Source organism: Pinus tabuliformis, chromosome 8 (genome assembly GCF_031772625.1).
Source record: "Pinus tabuliformis cultivar Carrire ecotype Pingquan chromosome 8, CPIR1, whole genome shotgun sequence".
Classification (NCBI taxonomy): Eukaryota; Viridiplantae; Streptophyta; class Pinopsida; order Pinales; family Pinaceae; genus Pinus; species Pinus tabuliformis.
Genome location: NC_142294.1, coordinates 461635281 through 461661610, shown reverse-complemented (window position 1 = coordinate 461661610; position 26330 = coordinate 461635281). Strand labels below are relative to the sequence as shown.

General features: G+C 39.6%; 1 pseudogene; it reads left to right on the top strand.

Annotated features, from left to right (window-relative positions):
- Positions 1-25769, top strand: part of LOC149236040 (two-component response regulator ORR22-like) — a 149976-nt pseudogene extending 124207 nt beyond the window's left edge.
- The last annotated feature ends 561 nt before the right edge of the window (positions 25770-26330 follow it).

Sequence of the window (26330 nt, the reverse complement as noted above, 5' to 3'; positions counted from 1 at the left end):
TGGAAATCTTAAGTTGATAGAAAAAATACAGATTCTACAAAAGATGGATGATTTACAAGGAGAACCCAAGGCATTAAAATTTATGATTAATCAAAAGGCTTTGGTAACTATCAGTGTTATTTCACCTAATTGGAATAACAATGTAATCCATATTATTAGCCTGATGATTTCAAATAGAATCTGTACATCAATGATTTTCGAATTAGGCTGGCAACACAAAGATTTTATGAGTAATAATTGCAGAGAATGGGTTCAACATGCAATCGAGAGTTCCACTAATATGTTTCAAACTTTTAAATGGAAACTCTTAAACATAATCGAATTGGGAGTACAAAGGTCACCCACAGTCTGAAATGTCTTTAAAGATTCTTTTCTAGATATCGAGATTAGCCCTTTATCTTTCTTGAACAAGTGGGAAAAGCAAGCGGCTATGTATACACCTCAACAAAAGGGTCTCCACCGAATAAAGACAAATACGGAAAAGGGAGAATCGTCAAGAACATCATCAAGAAGGACAATAATTTTAGATGAAGACACCAAAAGAAAATGAAAAGAAACAGAATCTACTTTATAGGACGAGCTGACAGATGCCTAGGACCCAACAGATATCGACGAAGAGTACTCTAGGCTGATGGAATGTCACCACCAAAAAATGCTCGATGCATTCAGGCCAGCACATGATTTTTTTGATGAGTTTGATCCTGATAATGACTATGATTAAGATAGGAGTCCTATAGGACCATGGTAGGATATGATAGAATCTTTTGTATCATAAAAGTTGAGTAGACACCATTGGCGAAAATATGCCGAAAGGATCCTAAATTATTTATATTCTATCATTGTAGTTTAGTACAGTAGAGTTAGAAAGTATATAAAAGAAGATCGGCAGAAGTTCAAGATCATCACTTGACAGAGAACTCTGAGATCTAGTATTGTAATACGCCTTATGTATTCTGCTTGTTTTTATTAATATCGAAGCCTACTGGGCCGCCTATCTGAGGATAGTTTATGTAATCCAAAAGAACCTGTAACTATAAGGCGAAGGCGTTTGAAGACCTGTGGAGAGAGGTCATAGTTGCGTGTGCATGTTCGGTTGAGGAGAAGTAATCTACCACAGATCTGCTGCTTATAAGTCTTTGAATTTAATCATAAGTAAATCATCATCTTTTCTTTAAAAATTTATACTTGCGGAATGACTTTCTTGGATTTGAGACTCTCTTGGTTTAAATCTACCACACCTCTTTGTCTTCCTCTTCTTTTTGAATGGTGTCCATGATAGCATTATTCTGCAAACATTAGAACTGGGTGTGATGTCATGTGCCATCTTTTTCTAGCATAAGTATTTGACTTTCTCCGTGATTCTGAAAAGAAGGTCTACCCAATAAAATTGATCTAGTCTTTTGTTTTGTACATCTAGATCTTTCATAATAAGGTTTCCTAGATTGCCTGGTAACTTTGACAAAAAATAATTTTTTTGAGCCACATCATTTGAGAGGTTAGCTTTAAAAACCTTAGCCATGAAATCTCTACTGAATTGATCAAAATATTTCATATCTTTTAATTCCATTCGACTAAGATCTGTTATCAATTGCTTTTTCTCATCAACTGGTTCTGGCACGAACTGTGTTTTTAGCAATAATTCTAATGTAGACAGTCCGGCTTCCATGACGGCTCTTCTCTCTTCCTCTGATGGTCCCATCCACCAATCATAGACTATACCAGTCATGCGTTTTTCTGCTAGGACCATAATGGATACATTATCTAATTTTGTTGTGACCTGCATTTGATAAAGAGCACCTATCCAAATCCGGATTGATTCTCCAGGGTTTGAAGAATTATCCAAATCTAAGATATAGCCACTAGTGTTGGCAGCATACAGATCTTCTTCAACACGTGGATACTTATTGACTTCTTTCAGGATATGAGCCTTATTCTGATTATTTATGGAAGGCAAGATAAAAGAAGGAAATTTAGAGGCAGCTTGTTCCAGGGTCATCACTTCTTTTTTTGAAACAAAAGGTTTATCTGTTTTATATGTTTCTCTTTCACTGGTTAGCTTTCCAGTGTTCTTAGAAGTGGATTCTTCTGCACTTGTTGCAGTTACTGCTTCTTTTGATTCTTCTTCTTCTTCTTGATCCCAATAATTAGGTGCACTCATATCTATGTGAAACTTAGGAATTTCTTTGGCCTTCTTCTTATGTCTCCTTCTTCTTCTTTCTTCCTTTTCTAGCTTTTCTGATTATTTCTCATCATAAAGCAATTTCAGATTAGCTTTTATTGGATCAGCTTGTTTACCTAAGTCATCTAGAACATCTTCAGCGTGAGAACACCAAGTGGTTAGATTGTTTCCTATCTAGTATATTTGGTCCATATCTTTTGGATTCTGTGAATTTTGTTCTAGTAATGGAGCACAGTCAGCTCTTGTTGCTGGTTGTCTAGTATTGGACGAAGAAGTACTGAATTTTGTTTTAGGCGACCATTTTCCTCCTTTTACAAATCTGCGATTTGCAAACTGGAATTCCTCAATGGGTGGAGTTAAACTAACATATGTTCGAAACATTTTATTTACAGCAAAGAAAGGTTTTTCTTCTGGTATGTACAACTAGTTTGTAGACAGCAGGATACTGGTGGAAGAACTAGATTCATCTGGTAAAGGAATATGACGATAAAAATATTTTCTTCCACTGACAGGAGGTTGTTCATTTTCTTGGATTGCTGGTAACACATGTTTTTCTGGCATGACTATGGGTCGTGGTATTTTTGGTCTATTTGGAAGAATTCTAACACAACCATCTAATACATACATTCTTTTAATAGAACTATTAGAACTGTCTGCTAGTGCTAGACAAACATCAACATATTTTTGCCGATGGTGTCTACTCAACGTTTCTGGTACAAAAGATTCTATCATATCCTACCATGGTCCTATAGGACTCCTATCTGAATCATAGTCATTATCAGGATCAGATTCATCAGAAGAATCATGTGCTGGCCTGAATGCATTGAGCATTTTTTGGTGGTGACGTTCCATCAGCCTAGAGTACTCTTCATCGATATCTGTTGGGTCTTGGGCATCTGTCAGCTCGTCCTGTAAATTAGATTCTGTTGCTTTTCCTTTTATTTTGGTGTCTTCATCTAAAATTATTGTCCTTCTTGATGATGTTCTTGATGATTCTCCCTTTTCTGTATTTGTCTTTATTCAGTGGAGACCCTGTTGTTGAGGTGTATGCATAGCCGCTTCTTTTTCCCACTTGTTCAAGAAAGATAAAAGGCTAATCTCGATATCTATAAAATAATCTTTAAAGACATTTCGGACTATGGGTGACCTCTGTACTACCAATTCGATGCCGTTTAAGAGTTCCCATTTAAAAACTTGAAACATTTTAGTGGAACTTTCAGTTGCATGTTGAACCCATTCTCTGCAATTATTACTCATAAAATCTTTGTGTTGCCAACATAATTCAAAAATCATTGATGTATAGATTCTATTTGAAATCATCAAGCTAATAATATGGATTACATTGTTATTCCAATTAGGTGAAATAACACTGGTAGTTACCAAAGACTTTTGATTAATCATAAATTTTAATGCCTTGGGTTCTCCTTGTAAATCATCCATCTTTTGTAGAATCTGTATTTTTTCTATCAACTTAAGATTTCCAAACTCACTGAACCATCTAGCATGCTGCTTAATCATCTCTTCATTATTGCTGGTTTCGATTTCTCTGATCCTCTCATGACTAAAAACTTGTGCAAAAGGATTAGGGTCAATACTTTCTCTTAACCTGAGACTGTGATAATCCCAAGGGGATGAGAAAGTTCTGAGATATTGTAGCATCCTTTGAATGCACTGAGATATCCTAGTGGTTGGCTTTTTCCTGCAGAAACCATCTTTTATCTCCCAGTTAGCAAATCCTTCAAAAATTTCATATTGAGGAAAAGTGTCGTTTGCTGCATAATTCTCGTCAATCCTTTGCAGAAAAGATGCTTCCAATTCCTCAAAAATATCTGGGATTTTTAAAGATAGAATATATTTTCCTAATTCAGGCTTTATAGGAATTTCTTCAAGATCTAAAATTTTTGCTCCTGTGAAAATGCTGAGAGAAAAATCAATCCCTCCAATAAGTTGATAAAAATTTAAAACCTTGAGGGTCCATACCATTTGTTTAGTATATTCGCTAGACCATAGATCTGAGATACTTCTAAAAATAATTTTATCTTCATGTTAGGCAAAGGATATGCTTTTACCAGTTCAGCATCTAGGCCTAAAGACATACCTACATTCTTGAATTGCCATGCTTGGCATTTTCGGATCCAAGTTTTTCTTCTCGGTGTCATTCCCACAACTTTTTTGATTTCCTCTGCAAGATGGCTTGCATGTCCTTCAAGTAGCCTGAATCTGTCAACAAATGTATAAAAACTGTCGTCCTGTGGACCTTTACCTGGAATGGTAAAACACGAACCTGGACAAGTAATGAATGCTTTATTCATATCCCTGGTTAATGAATCTGTCAAATAATTTGAATTACCTGGGATCCACTCAACTTCAAAATCAAACTGTTGGAACCAAATCTGCCATGCAAGAATTCTTCCTTTTGCAATCTGTCTTGATATTTTGGCAGATAAGAAGTATTTAAAATTCTTGGAGTCTGTTCGTATTAAAAATTTCACGGGAGTAAGATATAACTCAAACCTTTGTATCCCATTGAATATAGCCAGTGTCTCTTTTTCTGCTATAAAATAATTCTTTTGGCTGGGTGTGAATTCACCTGATGCATAGGCACAAAGTCTTTCTTCACCTTTCTCCCTTCGTTCAAAAAGAACGGCTGCCCAAAAATTTAAAGAAGCATCAGTTTGGAGAATAAGCAAACCGTCACCTGGTGGTTGGAGCTTTGGCAATTGCTGACATTCTGCTTTCAACTGTTTAACTGTTGTTGTTGCTTCTGGTGACCATCCCTCTTTGAGATGTTTCCTGATTGGAGTTGTTTTCTCTGTCAATCTTGGGATGTACTTGTGAATGTAATTTAGGACTCCTAAGAATCTTTGAATTGTTTTTGTATCTTTCAAGTCATCTGGAAACTGTGACAATTTGGTTAATACATGTGGTTGCAACTGAACTGCACCATTGACTACATTAATTCCCAGAAAATCTATATTGTCTTGAAACAAAGTCATTTTTCTTTCTGATAAAACTATGCCATGCTGCTGAACTTCTTTTAGAAAAATCCCTAAATTCTCTAAATGGGTTTGAACATCTAGACTATGAATGGGAATGTCATCAATATATGTAACAATAAAATCATACTTGGCAAAAAAAAAATTCATTCTTCTTTGCAAGAATGTAGGGGCATTTTTTAAACCAAATGGAACGACTTTCCATTGGTAAAACCCGACAGGAGAAATAAAAGCAGTTTTATGCCTGTCTTCTTTCTATATTTGAATTTGATAATATCCAGACCTCATGTCAAATTTGTTGAATACCTTTCTGTGTTGTATTTTCTGCATTATGGTTTCTGGCCTTGGTAGTGGATAATTAAAACTCTGAGTGATTGCATTAAGGGGTTTGTAATTTATTACCATTCTAGGTTTACCCCTAACTATCTTAGAATGATTTCTTACCAAAAACATTGAACAAGAGTAATGAGACTCACTTGGCTCAATGAGCTGCATTTGTAACAATTCTTTAATTTGTCTCTTTATTTCTTGCTCATCTGAGGGAGTGCAGGGAATCAGTTTCCCTTTGACTCCATTATCATGCAAGGTTACAATTTCTTGCATTAGACTTTCTACTTCCCAAAACTTTTGTGGATTTTTCCGAGCAACTTTTTAGATGTATTTTGTGGATATCATTTTGATCTGTAGACCAATTGGGTGCTAGTAGTCTATAATCACACTAGCACAAGAGATAGACTCTGGAGTTAGAGCATGCGGATGCCCGATTTCCTCTCGTTGCGAGCGATGCAGAAGAAAGACCTTGTCAGACTTCCATGGATAGCTCCACTAGCTTTTGCCGAGGCATTAACAACACAATTCATCTGCACACCAACATGTAATAAAATTTAAATTCAAATTGGGACGAGAGGCAACTTCATGAAATTCAAATGGGCGTGGGAGTACCAGTCTTGTATTAATGCTTGGCTACAACAGTAAGTTGGCGAAGCATTCAATGTGTAACTCAGAAATCGGCGAGACTTGTACAACTGCCGAAAAACTGAAATGGTCGTCGAATTGTCTATGCCATGTATGACCATCCATAGATTGCAAGGTCACATCAGATTCTAAAAAGTCGCTTTATAGACTACTCCATAGTAAATGTGTCCACTCCTTTAGTGCTTCGCATTGCAGGTCACATCTGTCGCATTGCTTATCCGTGACCAGACATCTGTTACCTTAAGTGACGTTGAGATAATGTCTTCCACTGTCATCATTTCAGTGAACTGCATAGGAGTTGTCGAAGAATTAACACTAATGGAGTTTGCTAGCAGTTACAATATTAAAATATTAAAATATTAAAATGGAGTTGTGCTTCAGTGTGGTTTTTTGAAAAGTTCTATGGTTTATTATCCATTTAATTGGTTTTCCATGTTAAATTATATATGCAATAAAAAAAATTAGTTTAAACACAAATTAAGATTTGATTATAAGTTTTTTCACTAATTTCAATTATAAATCGCCAATATATTCCAAAAATAAAAACTCACTTAAAAACAACTTTAAATGTTCTTTTTTTCACACATTTTTCGAGAATTGATGGGAGAAATAATGAGTTTTAATAACACATTTGATATAGTCTATACAAAATTTTCTCGGTTGTTGTGGTAGAATTAATCAGAGTCATCTACGGAGCAGTGGAATTGTCCGGATGGTCAAAAGTGGCTGGGGTAAAAAAAATTCAAAAAATCTTGGAGTAGCAGTTTTGGAATCTTGTTTTTGATGGTGGAAATGGATTCAACACCATGGAAAACCTCTAAGATACCCAAAATATTGAAGTTTGACAGCTATATCTTGGATTTAGAAAAAGTCCTGCCAGATTTTATCAAAATATGGTCTAAATTTCCATGATTTTTAAAGCAAAAATACAGTTGAATTAATTAGTTTAATGTTACATGATTTAAGTAGCATTCACAGGGTGACGTGAAGAATCAAAATCATTGAAATGACAAATTTCTACCCATAATCTTACAAATCTATCTAGAAAGTTACAAATTCACAAACATATTTGAAAAGATCCAAACAAAAACCTATCGAAGCTTCTTGGATGGTCTCTATCAAGACAGACCTGGAGCATCTTTAGAGGACGCTTCCCAAGGGAGCATAAACCCCACCAACGGAGAGTCTCAATCCCTGGCTCCGATGTTGCCATGCGGACAAGTGAAATTTCAAAAAAATGTTGCTCAAAAAATTTGTGTGCAGAAGATGGTAAAGTAGAATTTATGGTGGCCACATGATGATAACTTAGAACAGGAATCGAAACTGGCGGGAGGTGGAGGCGATGTTGGTTTATGTAATATTTGTAGATGACTGCATGACATTTGTCTGCATAGCATTAGAAATGGTTTGACCCAAACTCAGATGGGTTGGTTTTGTTATTTAAGGTAACTATATAGCCACAGTCAACGCTGGTCATGGGAGGAGTTAAAAGATGGATTTCATCTGAGCTATTCCTCCATTAGTTGTAGAGAAAATCATGTTGAAAAAGTAGAGTCAATGCCTAAGGTTTTCTATGGGAGGATGTTGGAAATATTAATCCCAATCAATGTCTTAAAAACAATGACAAACACCATGCTTGCCCAGTCAACTACTGCAGGGTAGGAATTTTTTTTGCAGGCGAAAGGACTGAAGTGAGCGCAAAAGTACAACAGTGACCATTCCCAAGACAATAGAGAGTTTAAGGGATTTAATGAATTTTGGTAAATAGGTATGGACAAACATTTACTCCGCGATTCTTGGCCACACTTCACAACACCTGCAAGTTCAAAAAACCAATTATGTTGAATAATCACCCATCCTATGTATTAATTATTTGCTTTTTCATGTATTAATGTCAAATTTGTATGTTGAGATAAATATGAACGTAAAGAGTCATTTGTAAGGTTGACAAAACGAGAAAGGGTGAAAGTCTGTGAGGTAGTGAGGAGAAAACCGTGGAGGAAATATTGGTGGGCGCATGAAAACGAGTTTTACACACATTTACTCTGCAACCTAGTGATGCATAAATCACAATAAGTCTTTTGTGTTTTCACTTGGCGCTGTAGCCTCCATTTATCACACGAATATATTTTCCTATGTTTTGAAATATAATACTAAGAATGTTATATTGCGATGTGGTCTTAAACCTTCATGAGGAAATTTACCGCAACCTTTTTGTTTCTATTCTGTTTTTTTGTGAGTTATTTCATGTGTATTATTTAAGCCTCTGTGTAGTTGCAACATCCTCTCGCAATAGAAGACTTACTGTCACACCCATGAGTTGTGCATACAATGTGTGACAAGTTGGGGTGACGCACCCTTGGTTAAATGCGACAAGTCGATGGGCGACAAGCCAGGTGCAACGAGTCGGTGAGCGAGTGAGTTGTGTGCGACATTATACAATGATGGAACGAGCTCGCGTGCGAAGTGGACTAGATGGGGCAACATGAGGGGGTGAGCTGATGGAACTTGGGGGCATGTACAGTCAAGTTGTGAGGTTGGCCTGGGCAAGCCAACCCACATTATAACCATGGCGAAGTGTATGAGAAAGAGGACGCATGGTGTGAGAAAATCATTTAAGCAACAAGCCACTCACAAGTATACACTTGAAGTGTGAAGGAGGGAAAGCATAGAAGGAGGCTGAGGTGCAGGTGGGTGAATAGGTTAAAGCACCAAGGTGAGGAATCAGATGAAGGTGCAAGTTGGTGGGCAAATGAAACCGCAGGTCGGGTGAACTGGGTTGCAGCAAGGGTGGGTTTGCCGTGGGTATATTGCAGATAGGTAGTAGGGTGGAGGGTGGAAGTTTGGACAGGCAGACGAGCGGGTGGTTCGAGCGAGTCATGCGAGCTAGTAGTTCAAGCAAATCAGGGGAGCTAGTGGTTCGGGTGAAAAGGCGGAGCACACGACTCAGAAGTTGGGTGCGCCGACAACACAAGGCTGGGCGGTGCGACCCGAACTTAGGCCAGCCTGCACGAACCTCGAGTCGGGCGAACCTAATAGTCGGGTAGTCTGAACTAAGTGTCAGGTGATGGGTAAGACACGGGCGCCAGGGAGTTAATACAACCCATGGATTGGGTGACCAACAACATCAGTTAGAGAGTTAACACGACTTGCAGACCGGGTGAATGACAAAACCAGATCAAGCTACACGGTGACTCGGGAAGGCGACACAATGCGACGAGTTGGGAATCATGGGTAAAGTGGGCAAGGCGGAATGATAGGGTGGACTACCTTGAACAAAGAAATGGGCAAAGTTGTACGATAGTGGGGCTGAGCTAAATGACATCTTAGGTATAATTCTGAAAATTGCAGTTTGGCATTTTTGGCCAAGGTATATTTTGGTGTTGCCTTGAAAGGCTGGCTTGTATATGAAACTGTAAAATTATACTGTTATATTATTGTGGGCAAGCTCTTATCAGGGAGTTTCTCTTCCCTTAAAGTTTAATTGTACTTGTGTACTTTTATATATGAATGAAGTTAAAGATGAATGTTTCTGCTGTGTAAAATGAATGATAAATTCTTAGTGAAGTAAAAGTATTCTAATTATTGAATGTTAGGCATAGTCCACACTTGAAAGTATTGGTGAAAAGAAATTGGGTGGTGGTGCCGCACCTTCCTATGAGCAGTTGAAAGACTACCGGTAGAATAGGATTGTGATAGTTGGTATCAGAGGCCCTAATTCAGTCGAACGAGATTGCAAGAATAGAGAGGAATACCTCTACACTTCAGACAAGCAATGGCGGAGGCTTTTGATCGGTTTATGATCACTACTAGATCATAAAGGAAGTAAATGGCAAAACAGGAAGAGGAGCCTCAAGTTATGACAGGTGAATCTAGCAAAGAGGCCGAGTTAGTTCTGATGGATCGAGTGGTGGATAGGATTGAGGAGTTGGCATATGACTTAGCTTCGGTGAAGTCTGAATATGCTGAACATAGAGATATGGCAGCAGGGTTGTAGGTGAAATATGCAGAGTTGAAGGAAGATTTTGAAGATCTCAAAATCGGTATGAGTATACGGAATGGCTGTATACACAAATAGAGAAGGAAATTAAAGAGATTGGAGGTGTAAGGGACTAAGGTTTGGCAGAAAACTTGAAATTGAAGAAAGATATTTAAGATGCTCAGAATGAGATAACGGTTTTGAAAAAGGCTATTGGGCAAAGTTGTGGTGGAGGAGTTGCTCATGTGAAAGTCAAGGAACCTGATTCTTATGATGGGATGAGATGTGCGAAGACTCTTGGTAACTTTATATGGGATATGGAGAAATACTTGGATCATCTGGGGATGTTTGATGAGGAGGCCAAAGTAAAGGTAGCTACTCAATTCTTATCGAAGGTGCTAAGATGTGGTGGCGAAGAAAGATGGACTAGATTGCTAGTGGCAATGCTAAGGATATCACTTCGTGGGATGACATGAAGAAGGCTTTGCAAACTCATTTGAGTATATGAGACGAGACATGGGATGCAAGGATGAAGATAAAGTATATAAAGCAAAAAGGGAGCCTACAAGCTTATCAATGGGAATTCTCAAGTACAGTTTTGGAACTACCTGATATGGTGGAAAGAGACAAGGTACTCAATTTCATTATAGGATTGAAGCCTTGCACACGCAATGAGGTGAAGAGGAAAAAGATTAAAACACTTGAAGAAGTGTTTGCAGCAGTTGATCGCTTGGTAGAACATTATGATGAAGGAATTGAAGAGAGAAAGAAAAATAGTGACAGACCAAAAGAGAAGACTACAAAAAAAGAGCCTTCGAGATAGTATGCTAAGACGAAAACAAGGAAGCCATTGAAATGTTGGATACGTGAAGAACCACATACGATAAATAATTGTCCTTCAAGACTAAAAGTGGTAGCAATAACAAAATCCGATGTGAAGAAGAATAAAGAAGAAACTTTTGTTGGAGTTATGCAGATTCTAGGAGCTGTAGTGGCTATGAAAGCAATCTCATGAAGAGATCCTGAGAGAAACCAGTTGGAGTATGTGGAGATGAAGATTGGGAATGGCACTGTTCTCACTATGGTGGATAGTGGTGGAACTCATAACTTCATGAGTGAAGATACAGCGAGGAAGATTGGGCTGAAGTTTGTACCAGTTTAGACTCAAATGAAAGCAGTGAACTCTCTTATTGATTATATGATTGGTGTGGCTGAGAAGATCGATGTGACACTAGGTGAATGGAAAGGGAAGGTCGATTTCATAATGGTGTGGAGAGATGACTACAAAGTTGTGCTAGACATGGAATTTTGAAGCAATTCAAAGCTATGATAGTCTACATATGAGGAAGTTGTACATTTACGATGGGTGAGAGGATGTACCCATTGGTGTGCCAACCATAGGGGCTACGAAAGCCAAGTGTAAGTTGATAGCGATGAATATGGAGGATGTCAAATGAGATGAAGAAGTCTATAAGAGGTTGTCTTCTATGGAGGGAAAACTTATGGAACAGTCACAGGTGATTTGAACGTTGTCTCATATTATTTTGGATCTATCAAGCAAACTAGAGGTAATGGAGAAGGATGAGGATGCTAGATCAGATGTTCAAACAAAGGATCGGGAAGCATACTTGCAGAGGTTAGAAGTGGAGGATCCTAATAGATGGATTGAGTTGATATGTGAGGAAGAGGGAGAGCCTTCAAGCTCCAATTCCTCCCCATTTTGTTAGATTATCATGGAGATGAGGCTCATTGTTAGCTGCTCACGGCAGTGAGTCTCCAACATTTTGAGTAGACATCTGGCGTGAGATGAACACAGTTGAGAAGCAGCATGCAGTGATGAGTCATGATGATGTAGGGGCATGCGTTCTTATGCAGGTGATGTACGATTAGATTAGCTACCCAAATAGTCACCAACATCAGGGGTACCACCGCATGATTTCTTGCAGATTTTGACATATCTATGGCATGAAGCAGGGCAAGAGGTGGACACATTTGGATTACACATACACGCATTTGTGTGGACTTATAGTCTTGGAAATGGTGGTTGTCGAGGAGGACAAATGTTTAGAGTGGGGGGGTATGTCATGCCCATGAGTTGTGTGTTCAACGTGCGACAAGTTAGAGAAATGCACCCTCGGTTAAATGCGATGAGTCGGTGAGCAAGTGAGTCGTGTGTGAGGTTATGTGACGATGATACAAGTTGGCATGCGACAAGCCAACGGAGGAGACAAAATTTGGTTAAGTGTGGAAACTCACAAAGGCAAACTTATACGGTGAGAGACCGAGTAAGTGGACCCAACGGGGAGAAATGAGGGGGCGAGTTGACTTGAGTTGAGGGCATGTATAGTCAAGTTGGGAGGTCGACCTAGGTAGGCCGACCCACGTTAAAACCATGGCGATGTGTATAAGTAAGAGGACGCATGGTGGGAGAAAATCATTCAAGCAACAAGCCACTAACAAGCATACACTTGAAGTCCGAAGGAGGGCGAGCATAGAAGGAGGCTTAGATGCAGGTGGGTGAATAGCCTGAAGCACTAAGGCAAGGAACCAGACGAAGGCACAAGTTTGTGGGCGAACGGAACCGAAGGTTCGGTGAACCGAGTTGCAGCAAGGGCGGGTTTGCCGCAAGTACACTGCGGATGGGTAGTCGGGCGGAGGGTGGAAGTTTGGATAGGCGAATGAGCGAGTGGTTTGGGCGAGTCGGGCAAGCTGGTAGTTCGGGTGAGTCAGGCGAGCTAGTGGTTGGAGTGAACGGGTAGAGTGAACGACCGACGAGTTGGGCGTGCCCGCTCCACAACACAAGGCTCGGCAGTGCGACCCGAACTCGGGCGAGCCTACATGACTCACGAGCTAGGCGAACATAACAGTCGGGTAGTTCGAAAAAAGTGTCCGGCGGTGGGTAAGACATGGGCACAGGGGAGTTAACATGACCCACGGACCAGAGGTGGATAGTTAAGATGAGTCGCGGGCCGGGTGAATGAAAATGCCGGGTGGTGCTGCACGATGACTCGGGTAGGCCACATGGTGTGATGAGTTGTGAAGCACGGGTATAGTGGGCAAGGTCGCACGATAGGGCGGACTTCCCTGAATGAAGAAACAGGCAAGGTTGAACGATAATGGGGTCGCTCTGAACGACAGCTTGAGCAGAATTCTGAAAATTGCAGTTTGGCATTTTTGGCCAAGGTATATTTTGGGATTGCCTTGAAAGACCGGCTTGTATATGAAACTGTAAAATTATACTGTTATATTATTGTGGGGAAGCTCTTATCAGGGAGTTTCACATCCCTTAAAGATTAATTTTACTTGTTTACTTTTATATGTGAATGAGGTTAAAGATGAATGTTTCTGTTGTGTAAAATGAATGATGAATTCTTAGTGAAGTAAAAATATTCTAAGTATTGAATGTGAGGCGTAGTCCACACTTAAAGTATTGATGAAATGAAATTGGGTAGTGATGCCGCACCTGTCTACGAACGGTTGAAAGACTACCGCCAAGATAAAGACATGACACTTATCTTACTGCAAGTGTTATATGAGCCAAACTCCTCTCCTCTGCCCCTGTGAAATTTCTTCTAAGAGAGAAAATGTTGCTCTGCAAACAATCGTTGCAGATAATCAAAGAAGACACAAGAAAATATTTCCAAAAGGACTCCGTTTTCTGGTGGTGGAGGACGACACTATTTCCCTCGCTATCTTGGAGAGAATGCTCCTACAATGCGATTACAAGAGTGAGTGTATTCTCTGTGTGTCTTGCCAATAATAAACACTGGACTACACATCACTTTCATCATGATTTGTGTACTGTCACCAACGGTTGAGGATATGCAATGACTGCAATCTAAAAATAATTTTTCATCTTCGACAAACCATATCATGACTAATTCTATAACCATATTGCTACAGATGGTGTAGTTCCCAAGCATCGTTAAGTTTTCAATGAAAACCACCCAGATTGAATCTCACAGACACTAACTTTGGGCATATTTTGTCACAAATAAATCTATGGTCTTTCTCTTCCGAGTATAAAGCTTACTTTGGGCATACTTTGTAGTGATTTTTGTTAGAAATGTAGTGATTAAATTTATAACTTTAAAATATAATCTTTGTAATCGAAGCTGCTTTACAAATTTTTGCAAACACTAAATCTATTTGTATACCAAAAGCACATTTAAACTGAAAAAAATATAATAATCTTCAAAATTAGATATATAACAATCTCATTCAAAATTGTTAATTAGATATATAACAATCTCATCCAAAATTGTTTTGTAGGGATGAATTTAAAAAATAAATCGACACTTAAAAAAATTTAGACAATTTTTCAAGATATTGAAACTTTATATATTGCGAAATATTCAAATACTTCTAAATAAATGGTTACAAAAAGAAATACAATAGTTAGACAACGCGGATAGAGAGAGAGAATTATCATGTGTTAGGATATTCCGACAGATAGGAAAAAGTTAAGTATAACTTAGTCTAGTATAGAGTTAGGTAAAGTGTGTTTCTTTACTATGTACATTTTGTAACTTACAATCCGACTGTCACGCTATGTAGTGATCTGACGGTTCATTCTCTCCTTGGTATTACCGACACTTGATCCGTGGCTTAACACCCGATTGGTCCATGATCTCTATTTAAAGAGCATGGAGGGTCATTTGTAGGTTAACTATTCATGAGAGAAGCTTATGTAATTTTTCATTCTTTTATTAATAAATCGCCTGAAGTGGCCGCGTTGGCTCAGGCAGTGGATTGTTTCCCTCTTTGAGGGTTTTAACCATGTCAAAAGTACAAGTGTATTGATCTGTGATCTGTTTGTGAGCAGTGTCCTTTGTTGTTCTGTCTAAGGAACTTACCCTGTAAATTCCTACATGGTATCAGAGCTATTTGAGGGCCACGTCCGTTGATTATCCAAATCTGAAGCCGGTAGAACTGCATCCGACTGTCGTTTCCTAGATCTAATGTTTTTACTACTTTTGGGCTGAGAGGACTGCTCTATTGTGTTGGGAGCATCTGTTCTGGTGAGGAACCCCTTTCGTTTCATGCAAAAAGGTTTCCAGTAGCCCTAGCTACGTCATTTTTAAGATCTGGAGGTATACAGTGTTTATTTGAAGTTTACAGTTATTTTCTCTCTGTTTATTTCGGTTTCGGTTTATTTAGCTTTTTTTATTACCAGATCTATATCTTTCATTTCTGCTTATGCTCTTTGCCCCGCGACTCTGTGCGATCTAGGCAAATCAGAAACAGAAAGGAAGGATTTTTCTCATGCATATTCTCTTTTCCACTGCGCCTTAGTGTGATCTCAAAAAATCAGAAACATTGAGGAAAATATTTAGTTTCCGGCTAAAGCTAACTTTGAGCCGCAAGGTTTGTTTTTTTTTGTATGTCTGTGTTGGATTTTGTGTTTTTTGTTTTGTAGGGAAAAAGAGCTTTCTCAAAGCAAGCACACAACCCAAAGCTTCAACCCCCCCCTCTCTCCCTCTTTCAAACCTTTTGTATAGCTCACTTGGTCCAAAGCTAATTTATGAGAGTAGAGGTCTTGAGTTCAAGTCTCCTTTTTGTGGGGGCGGATTTTTCATTTTCGCACATTCCTGCACTTCGTCGGCATCTTCATCAAATTTTCTTCAAAAAGCCATAACTTCTTCATCCGGAAGCCGTTTTCAGAACCATTTTTTTTAAACAGCCTAATTTTTTGAGATCTTTCCATTGGAGCACTTAGTTTCAGCATCTATAGCTTCAGTTTCTGTTAAAATGGAATGTCCATGCCAAGTTATTCTTAACAACACCAACTACTTTCAATGGTGGTTCTACATTGTGGATTTACTTAGAAGTAAAGGTCTCTACAGAATAGCCTCAGGCCAAGAAACCAAACCGAAAGATGAAGATAAGGCAGCTAAATGGGAAAATAGGTAAGATCAAGCATGTGGGTTGATAGGGATGTCTATTTCTCCAGATCTTAGATTCCATATTGCAGAACTTGATACTCCTGATGAAGCATTGAAACAACTTACTAAAGTTTTTGGAATAAAAAATGAACTTAGAGCCCATCAACTTGAAAATGAGTTGCTTACATTGGACCCCAATAATTTTTCTTGCATTGAAAATTTTTTGTCCAAGTTCAAGACCCTTAGACTTTTGTTGGAAGCTGTTAAGGTTAAGAAAGAATATAGTAACCTTATCTATTCCATTCTTACTAAGTTGGGACCAGCCTACTCTGTGTTTGTTTCCACCTTCCATTCTACAAGAGAAGCCTTCATTTCTCAAGGACATGACTACAAGTCCCCTTCCTTTGATTCTTTTTGTGATTCTTTAGTAAGAGAGCAAGAAAAACTCTTACACCTTGGTCTTCTTAATCTTGGAAACTCTTCCAAGAAAGCGTTAGCCACCCAACAACAACCAAATCCAAAGAATCCTAAGAAGTTGTATCCTAAAAGGAATGGTCCTAAACCAAACAAGGGTCCTAAGCAATTTCAGCCTCAAAATGAAAAATCATTTCAGCAAAATGATAAGACAAATAAAAACAAAGGGAAGAAGACTGATAGACATTGCAACTTTTGTAATCGAGATGGCCACTTAGAATCCAAATTCTTTAAGAAGATGGAAGCCTTGGAAGCAGCAATGAAGAAGCATACCATCCATTTGGAGCACTCTTCAACTTCAACTTCATCTTCAGGAATGGCTCTTTCTGCATGTGGTTGTCAAACATCTCGGTCTGGCTATGCACTACATGTATCTTCTTCTTCTCATTCTCATGAGTGGTTCATTGATTCCGGAGCTTCTTATCACATGGCCAAAAACAAAGCCATGTTTTCTTCTTTAAATGATTGTAACACCAAAAATATATATGTTGGTGATGATATATCTCTTAGTGTTGTAGGGACTGGAACTGTTCATATAGACAATGATCAATTTAATGATGTATTATGTGTTCCAACCTTATCCGACAACCTTCTATCTGTATATCAGGTAACTCATTCAGGTGAAGGTAAAGTCGTTGAATTTTCACCTCACAATGTTGTAATTAAGGACCTGAGAGATCCTAGACAGATTTTAGCTACTGACATTGCTGATGATTCTACAAGGTTGTATAAGTTTCACAACTTTGGGTCATCAAATCTTTCCTCGGTATTTGTTGCTCATAATGATGAAGTGAGCAAACTTTGGCATGAGCAATTTGGTTACTTAAACTATCGCTCTCTTCAAAATCTATGTAAATAAAATATGGTGGCAGGTCTTCCAATGGTATCTTGTAGAGATGCTGTTTGTTCCGGATGTGGACTGGAAAAACATCATCGGGACAGTTTTGATAAACATGCCTCTTGGCACGCCTCAGCCTCTTTACAGCTTGTGCATAGTGATTTATGTGGTCCACTTCCAGTTGCTTCATTCTCTGGCTACAAGTATTTCTTAACTTTCATTGATGATTTCTCCAGACGCACTTGGATATACTTATTAAAACTCAAGAGTGAAGCATTTAACATGTTCTTAGCCTTTAAGGCCTTTGTTGAAAAACAATCTGGACATCAAATTCTTAAGCTAAGGTCTGATAATGGCGGAGAATATGTTAACAAAAAATTCATCAACTTTTTCACTGAGAATGGAATTCAAATGCAACATATTGTTCCATATACTACACAACCAAATGGTGTAGCTGAAAGGAAGAATCGCATATTAAAGAAAATGGCTAATTGTATGCTTCAATCTAAAGGACTTAGTCTTAATTTATTTGGCAAAAGCAATTAACTGTGCAAATTACATAACAAATCACACTCCTACTAAGGTTTTAAAGAATATCACTCCAGAAGAAGCATGGAGCTCAATTAAACCAGATGTAAGTCACTTTCGTGTTTTTGGAAGTGAAGCATGGGCTCATATTCCAGATGAGAAATATAAAGCTTTAGAACCTAAGAGTGAAAAATGTATTTTTGTTGGATATTCTGAAGATGTCAAAGGATATAGAATTATTCCACTTAAGTCCAAAAATGTTATCATTAGAAGAGATGTAAAGTTTGCTGAAAATATATCGGCCTACGAGCCTAGTTTGGCGGATGTGCCACCTCTCCCTATCTCTTCTACTTTTGAAAATATTTCTTCTTCAGATGATGAAAGCGAGGATGAAAATCCTCCCCCACCTTCTTAGGATCCTCCTTCAGCTCCTCAGCTTCTAAAATGGGTCCGTGCTACTCGGGATGCAGCAGGTGATCTTGCCGGTGATCCTACAGATCAGCGACGTACACGTTCTCAGTTTGATAGATCCTCTTCATTACTGGCTCAAGCTTCAGTGAATTATGATCTTGACACCTTTGCAGAAGCTTCAGGCCATCCAGATTGGGAAGCAACTATGAATGAAGAATATCATTCATTATTGGCAAATGATACATGGGATCTTGTTCCTCTACCAAAGGGACGAAAACTTGTTATATGCAAATGGGTTTACAGAACCAAGTAGGGACCAGATGGGAAAGTTGATAAACATAAAGCTCGTCTTGTTGCTAAGGGTTTTTCACAAGTTGAAGGCATTGACTACATTGAAACCTTCTCCCCTGTTGCCAAAATGAACTCTATCTGCCTTGTTCTTTCCCTTGTTGCCTCTTTCAAATGGGAAGTCCATCAGATGGATGTTAAATCCGCCTTCTTGCATGGGGACTTGCATGAATAAATATATAAGGAACAACCTATTGACTTTATACAAACAGACTCCAGCCTTGTATGTCGGCTTAAGAAATCCCTTTATGGTCTCAAGCAAGCTCTTCGAGCTTGGTACACCAAAATGGATAACTTTCTTTTAGAAAATGGCTTTTCTATGTGTCATTCTGACAATAGTGTCTACACCAAGAAAGTGGGCAAGTCTCTTATCATTCTTGTTCTTTATGTTGATGATCTTATCCTGACTGGTAGTGATCCCAACCTTATAAACCATGTGAAGTCTAGTCTTAGAAGGAAGTTTGAAATGAGAGACTTAGGACACTTACATTATTTTCTTGGTCTTCAAGTCTTGCAATCCAAGGAAGCTATTTCCCTTTCCCAGTCCAAGTATGCCTGTGATATTCTACGCCATTTTCACATGGAAGACTGTAAGGCAGCCCCTTCTCCCTTTCAGTCCGTAGTCAAACTTTCAGTCACTTGTACTTCTCCTGAAGTTGATGCTACCTTATACCATCAACTTGTAGGATAAACTTTTGTATCTAACCCATACTAGTCCTGACCTTTCCTTTGGTGTTGGCCTTGTTGCTCGGTTTTTGCAAAACACACATGAAAGTCATTGGAAAACAACTAAAAGAATACTTCGTTATGTTCGAGGTACAATTCTGTTTGGGATTCATTCCAGTGCCGAAGCATCTCCCCTATTGGTTGGTTTCACTGATTCCGATTGGGCTGGTGACCCTGATGATCAGAAGTCTACTGCACGGTATGTGTTCACTCTTGGTTCAGGACCTATTACATGGGCTTGCAGGAAGCAAGGTGCCATTTCTCTTTCTTCAGCAGAAGCAGAGTATCGTGGTGCCGTAGAAGCTAGCAAGGAAGCCTTGTGGCTTCGCCAGATCCTGTCAGAGTTTGGTTTTCAGCAGCAACATCTGACTATACTTTGGTGTGATAATCAAAGTGCCATTCAACTATGCAAAGATCCAGTCCAACATCAGCGCAACAAACACATTGAACTGCACATGCACTTCATCAGAAAGCTCATTCATGACCCTGTTCTTGAAGTGCAATATTGTTCAACAGATGATCAAGTTGCAGACATCTTTACAAAGGCTCTCACAGAGGCAAAGTTCACTAAACTTCGATTTATGGTTGGAGTTCAAGAAGTTGTCACTAAGGGGGGATAGGCTCTAGTGCCTCCTTTCTTCTCCTATTGTGTCATATTTCTAAATCCTTCAATCCTATCCCAAGTTGTTCTAAAGGGGGCATATTAGGATATTCCGACACATATGAAATAGTTAAGTATAATTTGGTCTAGTATAGAGTTAGGTAAAGTGTGTTTCTTTACTATGTACATTTTGTAACTTACAATCCGACGGTCACGATATGTAGTGATGTGACGGTTCATTCTCTCTTTGGTATTACCGACACTTGATTTGTGGCTTAACACCTAATTGGTCCATGATCTCTATTTAAAGAGCATGGAGGGTCATTTGTAGGTTCACTGTTCATGAGAGAAGCTTATGTAATTTTTCATTCTTTTATTAATAAATTGCCTGAAGTGGCCGCGTTGGCTCAGGTCGTGGACTGTTTCCCTCTTTGAGGGTTTTAACTACGTCAAAAGTACTGGTGTATTGATCTGTGATCTGTTTGTGAGCGGTGTCCTTTGGTGTTCTGTCTGAGGAACTTACCCTGTAAATTCCTACATCATGAGCGGATACTGCATTGATGATTGAAGATGGATTAAAAAAGAAGAAGAAGAATTATCATGTGTTTTCTTGTTGCGTTGTGGTTGTTATCCGTCACAGCATGCACGCGTGTTTCTCAAGCAATTTCTTTGGTAACGGAAAACAGAGATAGATTTGATATTGGGATGAGCGAGGTCTGCGGTATTGGGTTTGGCGTGTTCGTCTTAGGTAAAGTGATTCGGTCTTAAATGAATGAATACGTTTCCATTTTTAGTGGAGGAAATGGAGGAAGTGTGCGGATTGTTAAAAGGAGTTGGAATTTGGGTTTAAAAAAATAGAAAATTTTTGTAGATATGTAGAAAGAAATTCAGCACCATCAAAAACTTCTAAGACAACTAAAATTATAAAATTTAACAATTTTTATTTAGATTTACAAAAACTCTATCAAATTTTTCCAAAATATAATGGGAATTTCCATAACTTTCAAGACCGGAAAAACATAATGGTTAGAATACTGCATTTTTAGTTCGACAACCAAATAGCAAACACGGTTAGCGTCGCAGTTAAGTACCCCAACTTTCTGGACTGGGTGTGCAGTGATGTCTGCAAATGGTGAAACAGATATTGTAATGAGAAGCATAAGAGGCGGCGCCTGCAATCATCAGAATGGAAGAGCTTCAGACCATTTGGCAGCACGTCATTAGCAGCCATGGACAACAAAGTCATCGTCATAAGCTCGAGAAAAGCCACGGAGATCAGTCGGACCACAGCAGAGTGTGGAGTGAGTCGACAGCTTCCAAGAAGCGAAAACACGGCGGCGGTCTGTAAGATTTGTGAGAAACACAGATAGATCTAGATCTGCAAAACAATAACAAGCTTGCAAGGCAAGGAGAAAGATTGAGAAAAGAATGAAAAGTAATTCTACATTATGAGGTTTAGAATAAATACACAAAAGCAACTAAGTTAAGCTTAGTTGTGCATGCAGCTAACTAAAGTTAACTAAAGCTAAGTGTGCTGTGACGCATGCATGCAAGCAATAAGTTAACTAGAGCTAATCTAGGTGCATGTACACCAACATAACTAGTCTACAGCTAGTCTAAGTCTACGGCTAGTCTACGGCTAGTGCATGTACACCAACACCCCCCCTTAAGCATAACTTAGGTGAGTTTGATGCAATAATGAATGGGTCCCGGCAACACGGCCATTTTAGGTACCCATATACAATGCAAAAAAAAAAGAAAAAAGAGGATGCACCAGAGCTAACTTTCCCGTTCTCCAAGTATTCCTCGAACGTTGGCAGATAACCAGTCCGTTTGTTGAATCTCAAACCCAGAGGTCGACCGCATATATGCTCGTATTCCACGTTCACCCTCGGAGGATTTTGAGGTTTACATATTTCCAGCGATCTGTTGGGCGACGTGTAGGCGAATTCGGACCACCCAATCTGGGGGCCGTTCCAGCGCATAATCATCGATGTCAAGATCGTTGGTGAATCTGAGAGGAACTCCTCCTGCTTCAGTGGTGAGAGGAGTAGCCAATCCACCCTCGGGACCAACAGTGAGGAGCCCGAAGTAAAAGTCTGCAATATATAAATCAAGAAAATCCTCCAGAACATGTTTATACAAATAAACAATGTCCCTCAAAACTTCTGTCCTGCCAATCTGGCACAGCACGGTATCCATCACGCTAATTCCCTTCCACGTGGTCACCACTGTGTTCACATCCTGCAGAGCGACAACGCCGAGACTCAGGAGCACACCGTGACGGCGTTCTTCAACCAGAGCATCCACGAGGCGAACAAAGCACTGATTGTGAAAGAAGGGGCCATTGAGCCCGTGGTCAAGGTGCTCCGCAGCGGGCACACGATGGCGGCCCGCGAGAACGCCGCGGCCACGCTGTTCAGCCTCTCGGCGCTGGACGAAAACAAGGCGAAAATCGGTGCCTCCGGCACAATTCCCGCGCTGGTGGAGCTGCTCCAGGATGGCAATATCGAGTTTCTTCACGGACCAACGGCACGACGTGCCGGCAGTTATGGGATTGGGTTTGAAGTTTTCTTGATCGTGAGAAAGAAAATGTTGCAGGGCCTAGTCCCCTTTTGCACTGATGGCCATTACCACATTTCGAAACGAACCAGTATAGCTGCCCGTGCTCGGAAGGCAAAGGGCGAATTTACGGTTAGAGGCGGAGGCGCCGAAGCGCTGAGTAGGCGGAGCCAAGCGAGCCCTGCTCAATCCAGCCATGCCGGATGCTCCCTTGGCCAGTCCTTGCATAAGAAAGTTGGGCGCGTTATAAAGCTCGGCCGCAACATCAGAAGGAAGTGGTCCAGAAAGCCCTTTGAATGACCTTGTCACGGGCTCGTAATCCGAGCGAGATTGAGAGTAAAGGGGCTGAGAATGCTGCGGCGGCGGCTGCGGATGCTGATCATAGAATGCAGGAAACGGCCCAGAATGATGAAGAGGCGGTGCTGCACCCAATAGTGAATTGCTCAGAGCAGGGTTCAAAGCCGAACTCAATCCAGGGTTTAGGGGAGGATTGAGGGTTTGCAGTGGAGAATTTAAAGAACCCATGGAGGTCAAAGCCGGATTCATAGCTTGGGCCTGACCAGATCCTGTTGCGAGGGACGCGGCCATGGCTGCTACATTATCCTTCTTTGGCTCATTTCCCGTGCATGCAACGTTTGCACAGCCAGTGCCTCTGATGGTGCCCTCCGACTGGTTAGGGTCACCATCGTCGGTTTCTTGGAGACCTTGGACGTAGTTGGTGGCGTACAGGCTGGCGACATGCGGGTCCTCCGGTTCTAAGCTAAAGTTTTCACGGCTATTTCTATAAATTGCAATCGAATCCTCTACCATTCTAAGCATTTCATTTTGTTTTCCAAACAATTCTTCCAAAATTTTCCATACCTCATTTGGAGTTGAACATGATTCAACATGAAATAGCAGTTCTGGAGAAATAGATAAACATAGGATGCCGAAGGCCTCGTCCATGCGATTGAAATATCTTGATTTCTCCACTGCCGATGTTGGTTCAACTTCCGTTTCCATGGTTATTCGAAATAAGCCTCTACTTCTGAGATGAAGTTGAATCTTTGGCTTCCATTCGAAATAGTTATATGGAGTGAGAATTGCCGATTGTGGAAACTCCAATTTAGACTCCATTCTTTGTTGTTGCTTCAATCTTCTGAACCTGCAAATAAATTGCTTGTGCACTGATTTACAAATCCCTGTGCTCTGATACCATGTAAGATTTGTGAGAAACACAGATAGATCTAGATCTGCAAAACAATAACAAGCTTGCAAGGCAAGGAGAAAGATTGAGAAAAGAATGAAAAGTAATTCTACATTATGAGGTTTAGAATAAATACACAAAAGCAACTAAGTTAAGCTTAGTTGTGCATGCAGCTAACTAAAGTTAACTAAAGCTAAGTGTGCTGTGACGCATGCATGCAAGCAATAAGTTAACTAGAGCTAATCTAGGTGCATGTACACCAACATAACTAGTCTACAGCTAGTCTAAGTCTACGGCTAGTGCATGTACACCAACACGGTCATGTGGTGCAAGACATGAACAGTTTCAAGACATGCCGCGTGCACTGGACTGATCAACTCCGTCGGGAGTTTGTTAAAGCAGTTAATCAAACCGGAGTAGACACTAAGCCCCGCATGTCTGTCATCTTAATCAGAGTAGTTACCTGTATGATGCCAGAAATTTAGGAAATTTGTGTTCTAGTTTTATGGTTTTAGGATTTTGGGGTTAGGGGATTTTGATGTGCTACATCTATTTTTAGCATTAATTGTTTTATGTCCATTGTAGACTGTGAAATATTTTAAAAATCTGATAAACATAAGTGAAATGGTATTGAGCAATTAATTTCCATGGTAGACTGTGAAATATTTTAAAAATCTGATAAACATAAGTGAAATGGTATTGAGAGGTAACTCAAATGGCATCATTCATTTTTTGTGAAATATTTTAAAAATCTGATAAACAAAAATTAAAGAACTAGGTCAAACTTATAAAGTTTAAGTCAAATTTTTAAAATTTATTTTCAGTCTAAATTTTTAAATATCTTAAAAAAAATCAGATAAACCAGAACTAAGTCAAAGCGAGAAACCGCCAAATGAAATGAAGCTGAAGTCAAACTAAATCAAATGTACAGGAGCCAGCCCATTATTAAAATTCGTATTTTAGGGATATTAAAATCCACAACAAAATTTCCTTCGCCCTCCGGTGTTTTTGACTATTCACCCTAATATCTGACCCATATGTCAGCGCTTTGATTTATATGGAGTTGTCTATAATGCGACTTTTTGGAGATTCCGGTGACGGAATCCGGCGGAACAAATTGAGGTTAAATTTTGATTTGTTGCAGTTAAAATGGTTTTTTAACTGCATATTTGGATTCAGCACCCTGAAAAACACCCGGGACACTTTGATTGTGCAGAAACTAGCTATCAAACATACGATTCCAATAAATTCCTGCCGATTTCGACCGGAAAAACCTGTCGGAAAGACTCTCAAAAAGCCACAACCCCTGGGACACTTTGATTGTGCAGAAACTACCTATCAAACATACGATTCCAATAAATTCCTGCCGGATTTCGACCGAAAAAACCTACCAAAAAGACTCTCAACAAGTCACAACTGCATTTATAATCAGGTATGCGGATTCAAGAGAAATGGGAGACTACAGCGCTGTAAAACTAGTCCTCCATCCTCACCATTATCAATCTCATCCTCTGCTCTCAAAGCATTTCCTTCGCGATTACAATTAGTAAGAGACCTCGACTGTGCCACTCTCAAGTTACTTGAACAATCCCAAGCTAACGATCTGAAACTGGCCGCTAACCGGGCGCATAGGCTATGACGATTGGCCGCCACCGCTGCGGCTCCGAGCTACAGGAGCACTAATGTTCAATTCGATCAAGGCTATGAAAGCGGGACAGAGCTCCATATAGTGGAAAAACCCACAGCATGGGGGTCGCCAGGGATCAAGTCATCTCCATGATTCGGCAGCTCAGAGCTTCAATTTCGACTTTGCTGAGTTGGGTAAGACAAAGCTCCCTCCCGTGCTTTCCGACCCTTCTACGGATGAACCCCAATTCGAAAACCCTTAGCGCACCTCTAAAACCCTTGAAGAAAGCAATGTCACCAAAGATGAGGCTCAGAGGTCAACAGATGAACTTCAAAATATTGACCAGGAAGAGCTACCATTCAATAATTTTGGGGAAGAGGAGTTTCATCGTGTAACATTTCCCCTTATTCATGATCAGATGTCAACCCTGACTGCTGCCGGCGATCTGCCATAGTAATATGTTATGCTTTAAAACAATTTTCTCTCGCAGCTTGGGTAAAAATAACAAATCAATGAACAATTCCACATGCCACAACAACCCAATGCGACCTGTCATGGCTTTTATAACAACTACAGGTGGCTCATGTCAGTTTTATAAACGCTTCTGCCTCGGTAGCTGCTGCATGTACAAAACAAAAGTATGTCTTGGAGGCCGAAATACGAATTGTAATAAAATCACTAAATGATGTATCTCATAGGGTGTGTGTGGGGAACTTACAGAACAGACGAAAGAGTTGCTCAGCCTCAGACAATGTGCTTTTTAATTTCCTCAACGTTAAAGAGATCACGACAAACATGGTGGTTCAGGAGTAACCCTGTCAACCAAAGTGTTCTTTCTCTTAATTTGGCTTCAATTTTAAATTTTATTTTGTAAGATATTAGGTTCAATATATAGCTGAAAATTAGACTAGGCCTTTTACATATAGTTAATTTCACTTTGAGAATCACATACTTTACAAATTCAACATTTGCTCCTATAATTTTATTATTTTAATTGTAGTGATTGTTTATAATT